Source organism: Ranitomeya variabilis, chromosome 2 (assembly GCF_051348905.1).
Source record: "Ranitomeya variabilis isolate aRanVar5 chromosome 2, aRanVar5.hap1, whole genome shotgun sequence".
Lineage (NCBI taxonomy): Eukaryota > Metazoa > Chordata > Amphibia > Anura > Dendrobatidae > Ranitomeya > Ranitomeya variabilis.
Genome location: NC_135233.1, coordinates 235,930,908 through 235,940,149, shown reverse-complemented (window position 1 = coordinate 235,940,149; position 9,242 = coordinate 235,930,908).

Below are 9,242 nucleotides of genomic sequence, written 5' to 3'. Positions count from 1 at the left end.
TTTATTGCACAGTGACATTTGCGCACATCAGTCATCAGTCTCCTAAACAAGAGGCTGCTGGGGAGATAACGTGTCAAGGCTGACAGGACAGCTGCTCCGAAAAAATGTACACAAGGGGCCTATGGCAAGAGCCCCCCAAAATGCCCCCATCTCACCAGTCCAGCCATGAGCATGTGCCCCTCTTACCTCCCATTCCAACTTGGAGAGAAGGTGTCATGACCCTCGAAGAGTCCTTTGCTCATGGAGAAGATGGAGAAGCTGTGTCTTGCTTTTTTATTGCCCCATAGGGGCTCGTTCTTGTTTTATCTGTGCCACATACCGCACACAGACCCATTATAGCCAGTGATCCAGTGCACATGGCCGATCTTTCACTGTACATGCCACATGAAGGCAGCTCCTGCTCCCATCTGCAATGTGTCACATCCACAATTTGCAAAGACGACTGGTCTGAACCTGGCCTGAGAGCTACCGCTATGTTACCAATAGGTTGCATTATGTTACGCTCTTCTAGGGAAACATGTAATCAGCTTACCAACTGGGGGTCCACTGCTGTACCAACCAGCCCTCAATCACTCCCAATGGGTGCCCCTAAGGTAAGCTGAACAAGCAAAAGACCTTTTCAATTACAAACAGGTCCTGGCATTTAGGCCTATATTTCTGGGCAGTAAAGAAATTCTCTTGCGACGTCTCGTAGCCTGGGTTATGGCTTTTATCTAATAGATTCTTACCCGTCTTCCCGCAAATTACTCAATAAGTTTTATGGGTCTGCTTTCTATTTGTGCTGGTTAGACGTACCCTTCTAACACTGCAGGGAGTGCTTTATTCTTTTTATTTGTCTGGGATGCGCCCAGGACTCAGCTGTGCTGTTTGTATTGTATATTGTATCTTTCAGAAGGCAGAATAGTTTTTGTCACGTCTCAAAACCATGAAAATGAACAGTCCATACAGAGAAATGGATTTGATGATGCCCCAAGTGGCCTTGAAATAGTCTTATACTGCCGAAGTATCTAAGAACCATGCTTATTCTTAGGCTACTTTCACACTTGCGTCGGTACGGGTCCGTCGCTAAGCGTCGTCGCGATGTACCGACGCATGTTGTGAAAATTTGGCACAACGTGGGCAGCGGATGCAGTTTTTCAATGCCCATTGTTAAGTCCCAGGGAGGAGGGGGGTGGAGTTCCGGCCACGCATGCGCGTAGGAAATGGCGGATCCGACATACCAAAGAACGTTACATTGAACGTTTTTTCGTGCCGATGGTCCGCCAAAACACGACGCATCCAGTGCACGACGGACGCGATGATGGCCATCCGTCACAATCCGTCTCTAATACAAGTCTATGGGAAAATGCAGGATCCTGCATTCTCAAAAAATGACGGATTGTGACGGAAGCTGAAAAACGCAAGTGTGAAAGTGGCCTTACTCCAAACCAGTGAACTAAAGAGTAGGTGAAGTGAAATGGAAGCTACTAATTAAATTGCTTTGAATTATATGGGAAATATCTGTTTTTTTTTGTTATGTTGTCCACTACTTCCAATTATTTAATAAAAGGATCCCGCAGCAACAAGAACTGGCCAAGATCCAGTAGGATAGAATCAGTTTCTTTTTTTGTTTTTCTTCTATTATTTTAAAACCATCACTGGTCTATTTTTTAAATAATTATTTGTAGTGGACAATCTATGTGAACATCAATTTCTATCAATAGTCTACTACTATGTTGCTGCCCCTTATGTACAAAAAATAGCAACATAGAAAAATTCAGAAAAATATACCATAAGGAAGCAGCCTTACCGAGACCAGTCAGATCACAAATGCACTGGCAGGATGCAGCAGACCTCCATTATAAAGGCAGGGGAAGCACAGGTGCAAACTACTGATAAAAGCAGCCACTCACAAACCTACCAAATTATGGAGGGGTGGCTGCCTAGTAGAAAAAATGCACACAAACAAGGCTTGAGTAGAACACCAGTCAGACAGGTATGTGTGATACACAGTGACCGGCTTAATTAATGACGCCCAGTGCATTTGTGATCTGACTGCCCCTTATGTACAACATTATAACTGCTATAATACTGCCTCCTATGTACAAGAACAGGACTGCTCTAACACTATAATATCACCTCCTATGTACAAGAATAGAAGAATATAACTACTATAATACCACCCTTATGTACAAGAATATAACTACTATAAGGGTATGTGTCCATGGTCAGGATGGCCGGCGGTATCGCCGCAGCGGCGAAGCCCCGCCCCCTTTCTGGGACGCGATGATGCCGGATGTGTTAACTGTACACATCCGGGATCATCGCTCTCTCCCATAGCGCCCTGTGATATGCCTTGCGGGGACGCTGCGTCCCCGCAAGGTGTACGGACATGCTGCGATCTGAAAAGACGCGCAGCATGTCCGGAATCGCAGGGAAGACGGATGCGGGTTTCCACGCATAGTGGAGACGGGATTTCCTAAAATCCCCTCCACTATGCTGGAACATCTGGACGCTGCGTGTTTGACGCTGCAGCTCTGCGCAGCGTCAAACACGCAGCGTTTACTGACCGTGGAAACTCACCCTAATACTACCCCTATGTACAAGAATATACCTACTATTATACTACCCTTATGTACGAGAATATATCTACTATAATACTGCCCCTATGTACGAGAAAATAACTACTATAATACTGCCCCCTATGTACAAGAATATAACTGCTATAATACCACCCCTATGTACAAGAATATAACTACTATAATACTATCCTTATGTAAGAGAATATATTTACTATAATACTGCCCCTATGTATGAGAAAATAACTACCATAATACTTCCCCTATGTATGAGAATATAACTACTATAATACTGCCCCTATGTACAAGAATATAACTACTATAATACTGCTCCTATGTACAAGAATATAACTACTATAATGTTGCCCCTATGTACAAGAATATAACTACTATAATACTGTCCCTATGTACAAGAATGTAACTACTATAATACTGCTCCTATGTACAAGAATATAATTACTATAATACGGCCCCTATGTACAAGAATATAACTACTATAATATTGCCCCTATGTACAAGAATATAACTACTATAATACTGCCCCTATATAAAAGAATATAACTACTATAATACTGCCCCTATGTACAAGAATATATCTACTATAATACTGCCCCTATTTATGAGAATATAACTACTATAATACTGCCCCTATTTATGAGAATATAACTACTATAATACTGCTCCTATGTACAAGAAAAGGACTACTATAACACTATAATATCACCTCCTATGTACAAGAATAGAATAGAACTACTATAATACTACCCCTATGTAAAATAATATAACTACTATAATACTGCCCCATATATACAAGAATATAACTACTATAATACTGTCCCTATGTACAAGAATATAACTACTATAATACTGCCCCATATATACAAGAATATAATTACTATAATACTGCTCCTACAGTATGTACAAAAATATAACTACTATAATACTGGAAAAAAAGCAACAAAGATCAGCTCACCTCCTCTCAGTCCCACCGCGCGGATCATGCAGTGCTGCAAGTAATATGAAGGTGAAGCAGAAGTCCAGCATGGGTGATATCCATAAAAAATAACGGGTAATTCATACCAGTGATAGTCACAGGCTTAAAGCGCATTTAAAATCATATGCGTTTCAATGGTCGTGCCACTTTATTTGTTGTGATTGTCACTGGTATGAATCACCCGTTTTTGTGTCTCTGGATATAAAGATGGATTTTGGACTTATATGCTTTTAATGAAAATGGAATAAAAGGTATTTTTTATGGATATCACCCACGCTGGACTTCTGCTTCACTTACTATAATACTGCCCCCATATACAAGAATATAACTACTCTAATACTGCTCCTATGTACAAGAATATAACTGCTTTAATACTGCCCCCTATGTACAAGAATATAACTACTATAATACTGCCTCCTAGCTGTGAGGTTGTGTGTTGGTAGCTCTCCTGATGTCTGGAGCAAGCCCAGGGAGGGGCCACCCTGGGCGGGGAAGCTCCCCAGGCAAGGCCCAGGCTTCTCGGCCTACACTGGGACAAGGCTCCCAGACCTCTCTAAATGGGAATACTAATCCCAGAGTCACTGTGAGACCAGTGAATGCAGCGAGCCAAAGCTGCAGCAGTTCTGTGAAGGAAGAAAAACCTGCAAGCAAAGTTTTGGGAGGAAAATCTCCTCCAAGTCCAGCAAAGAAGCAAGAAGTGAAAGTGTTGGTGAGTGATGTTACACAGCACAGTATGAAGTCCTGTAACTCCCCAGTCAGTAAGCAGCCCCTGCCTGAAGCACAGGTGAAAGCAGCCGCAGCTGTACAGATCACCTCTCCTGCTTCCAGGCAGAGACGGACGTCTCTGGAAAGACAGACAATCCAGGAGAACTTGCAGCAACATGGCAGTGTGGCGCTGTCAGGACGCACCCGGTCACAATCAGGTGGCAGCGATAAACCTGCTGCGGAGCCTGCATCCAGCCGAGGAGCCACAAAGCCATCTGTGGTGGAACCGCACAAGACAGTGTTCAAAACCCCTGCACCCGTGGTGAAGCCTAAACCTGTGCAGCCGGCACGTGCACCCGAGCTGCAGCTAGCGGACGAGATACCGGGACTGGTCAGAAAACTGGGTGAGTTACAGCAGCAAAAAAAAGCGCTGCAAATGGAAGTAGACTTCATCTATAACCTAAAAGTCGCTAATCCTGCCGGTAATGATGCCTATGACCTGAGACTGAACACACTGGGGGTACAGCTGGCAAGTGTTGTGCAGGACATTGAATCTGTGCTGGAGGGCATGGGGCCCCTGGCGGAGACCTACAGGAACCGCGAGCGGTTCGCCTCCTATAAGCAGGACTGTGCTGTAGAGACTGGGACCCCCGAGCAGCGGACACGGCCAGTGTTACAGGCTGCCCGCTTCTGCTTCCAGGAGGGGAAAAAACTGCCGCAGCAAGCAGCTGAGTGTGAACAGGAGCATGCACTTCAGACTCCAGCAGAGGCACCACAGGTCCCAGAATGTCCCATGCAGGAGCAGGACGGTGTTTGTGAGACTGTTTGTGCTGCTAAGGCAGCTGAGTGCGAACAGGAGCATGCACTGCAGACTCCAGCAGAGGCACCACAGGTCCCAGAATGCCCCACGCAGGAGCAGGACATTATTTGTGAGACTGTTTGTGCTGATGAGGCCGAGGCTGAGGCACAGACTGGGGCTGGTGATGTTGTGCCCATGGGGTCGGGGGTTGGAGGGGTTTCACATCCTGTCATGAACGTGGCACTGTCTGATGATAATGATGCTGCTGATGATAATGTGCATGATATGTGTGACTATCCCCCTTTACCATCTAGTCCACAAGGTGTGGCAGCCCCCCCTGCTGCAGACCCTCTCCTTGTCAGTCTGCCCAGTGTGACCCGGCAGGTGCCCCCCAGGAATGCCTGGAGCCGCGGCGCCCCATCCTTCACTTCCAGCGCCAGGTATACCGGCCAGACATTTAAGCGCATTAATGTGGTGCGGTTTAAATACATTGGTGCCAAGGAGGATCTGCCACAGCGCAGGTATGTGGTGAGAGAGCTGCTATGCGGCCAGATGGGGTTTGTGGCAAACGAGATACTGGCGGTGTCTAACCTTCAGGACAGGCAGGGCTACGAGGTCAGTTTCAAGCTGCAGTGTGACCTGGACAGGTTCTGGGCCAATTACCCCAGGTTCAGAGACGCTGAAGGCTGGAATAAATTTATTTTGGTTCCTATCTCCAGGCCGGACACTGTCACGGTAAATATCACCTTCTGGAATGAGGCCGTTCCACCACAGGACATCGAGGTGTGGCTCCGGAGACACTGTGACCTCGCCTCTGGACTCTCCAAGGTCAGAGATGAGGATGGTATCTGGACAATGGGGTGGAAAGCTGTGGTGAAACTGCGGCAATTTAATAACATTACTGCCCACTTACCCAACTCCTTCTTCATTGGGAGGGAGAAGGGAAGATGTTATTACCCCGGGCAGCCCAGAAAGTGTTTCAAATGTGGTGGGAAAGGTCATCTGGCTAACGCCTGTACTGTGGTGAAGTGCAGCCTGTGTGGTGAAATCGGCCACGTCGCTGCGGATTGCCGGGATGTTAGATGTAACCTCTGCGGTAAGATGGGCCACCCTCACAGGGACTGTCCAGACGCCTGGCATAATATCTGCAGAGTCTTCCCTGATGAGGCTGTACTGGCAGGGGCAGAGGCTCAGGAGGATGAGGATGTGGTGGCAGGGGCACATGAGGGGGAGGATTTAATGTCAGGAGAGGTGGTGATCAACCCAGATGCCCAACAGGAGTCCACTCATGTAACACCAGAGAAGCAGGGTATAGAGCGGAACATGGAGGTCGCTCCTCAGGTCCAGCAGCCTCAGGTAGCCCTTCCTTCAGCATCACAGTCTGAATCTGATGACTGGAGCATCAATCTTAATAAAAGGAAGAAAAAGAGCACGTCCTCCCGTAAACCTGAGGCAGAATATGACACCAGTCAGAGAGCTACTAGGAAACTTCAGAATTCTGCAGGAGTGATGGTTGTGTCCAACAAGTATGGAGTTTTATCTGAGTCTAATGATGATGATTATGAGACAGAGTTGAGGAAAGTTGATGCAGAGTGTGACAGGGACATAGAGGATCACCCTCCATCAAAGCGGAAGCCTTTATCTGTGGACCCTCAGGTAGAGTCTGTCATGGACACCAGTGGTGGACAGAACATCCCTGACTCATGATGATGGCAGTTACTGTGCTCCTTCTCTATTGTGTAGTGATGGCGGGGTTCTCATTAACACTAACTTCAAGTAATGTCAATAGTATTAAGGCAAGGAGGACGAGACATGTGGTGTATGAACATCTCACACATCTGGACACCGATGTCATTTTCCTGCAGGAGACACGACTGACATCTCTGGGGCTTATGAGAGAGGCTGAGAGGGAATGGAGGTCCGGTCCTTCTTTCTGGTCACTGGCTGTGGAGCCTTACGCCGGAGTCGCTGTCCTGTTTAACACCAATGATGTGACTGTGCATAGGATGACGGAGGTGGTCATGGGAAGATGTTTGGTCCTGGAAGTCACTATTCATGGGAGGCGACTCCGGCTTATTAACATCTATGGGCCACAGACAGTGACTGACAGGATTCAGCTATTTAATACCGTTAAGCCTTACCTCTTCACTTCTCTTCCGGTGGTGATGGCAGGGGACTTTAATGCCATACTGACATCAGGTGACAGTTCCTCGGGCAGGACAGTGACCAGGGATGGTAAGGTCCTAAATAGCATTATAATGCAGGCTGGACTGACTGACGTTTTCGCACAGGGAGGTCGACAGCCAAAATTCACGTATTCATGTTCGAACAGGAGCAGTAGGATAGATTTTGCTTTTGTAAGTCCTACTGAGGCTGTCGGCACCCTGAGTGAGAAGGTCGTCCCTTACTCTGATCACCTCGCCTTGTGCTTCTGTCTGGGGACCCCTAACCGTCCGGACATCGGTAGAGGGTTGTGGAAGCTCAATTCCAGTCTCCTGGATGATGCTTATGTTCAGAGTCGTGTCTACTCCCTTATCCAGCTTCATCTGGATAGGGTTGACTTCTATGACAACATGACCGACTGGTGGGAGGACGTCAAGGAGGATATCAGATCCCTCTTAAAGAGACTGTCAGTTAATAAAGGGAGGAATAAGTACAGCCAGTACCTAAAGCTGCGTAAAGAATTGGAGTCACTATATTCGGCGGGCGGGGATGACAAAGTGAAGATCGACCGACTGAAATCTGAGATAAGGCAGTATCAGTATAGTAGGTATACCTCCCTGGTTCTTGAACGGGATTATGGGTCCTTAGGGGCCCCTGATCCCTTTGAGAATTGCAGGGAGAGGGTAGTCAAAAAAATGGTCACGGGTCTCACTGACTTCCAGGGTGTATTGCAGGAGTCACGGGAGGGTATCCTGGAGGTGGTGGGATCTTACTATGCTGACTTGTTTCAGAGGAAAGTTTTGGATAAAGATAAGATGGCTCAATTCTTGGAGGCAACTCCTGTGCCTGATACTAATGATCTGGACTTTTCTCCTTTGACAGCAGAGTTAACAGTGGAGGAAGTTAAGGAGGCTATTGATAAATTACATCTGAAGAAGGCACCAGGTCCAGATGGCATAACAGCAGAATTTTATAGGAAATTCAGAGACCTCCTGGCTCCAATCCTCGTGGATGTGTATAGAAGTTGTCTAGAAAATCACCTGATGCCTCCATCCATGAGAGTGTCCTCGTTGATTCTGCTGTCTAAGGGTAAAGAGCCGAGCGACATCAAGAACTGGAGGCCGATTGCCCTCTTGAATGTGGACAGGAAGATTCTAGCAAAGATCCTGTTTTCTAGATTAGTCTGTTTGTCCCCAGCACTGTTGGCAGGCTCTCAGTTTGGCACAGTAAAAGGGCGGAACATCTCTGGAGCAGTCATCTCGATACGGGAGATGTTTGAGAGATGTAAAGCTCTGCGGTGTGGGAAATATATTGTTAGTCTGGACCAGGCTAAAGCCTTTGACAGGGTTGATCATGACTATCTGTGGGCCACTTTGTCAAAGTACGGTATTCCGGGACAATTTGTGGATTGGCTGAAGACATTGTACAGAGAGGCGGTGAGCTTTCCTCTGATTAATGGTTGGCAGGGTGACACTTTTGGAGTTGAGGCAGGGGTGAGACAGGGTTGCCCACTGAGTCCGCTCCTGTATGTTTTTGCCCTAGACCCGTTTCTGAGGTCACTGCAGGAGTGCGATTTTCAGGGGGTGCCGGTCCCCCATTGCCTGCCTCTGAATGTTGTTGCCTATGCGGATGATGTGACGTTGGTGATCTCTAATCCTCGAGAGGTGCAGATGTTATCTGCGTCTATCAGAAGTTACTCAGAGGCCTCCGGGTCTCTGGTCAACCTTGAGAAGAGTCAAGCTCTGTGGACATTAGATACTGATCCCAGCTTTGATCTGCGGCAGTTTGCCAAAGCCTCCACCCATATTAAGATCCTAGGGGTTAAATTTGGGAGGGATGATAATGCCACGCTAAATTGGGAGGAGAAATTGGAAACCGGAAATGCAAAGGTTCAGCGATGGAAGAACTGGAGGCTGACCTACAGAGAAAGGGTCGCAATGTTGAAGACTTACCTGGTCCCTGTTTTCTTGTATGTCTCTGTCATTTTCCCTTTGCCAGAATCTTTCTCTGCGAGGCTCTTCAG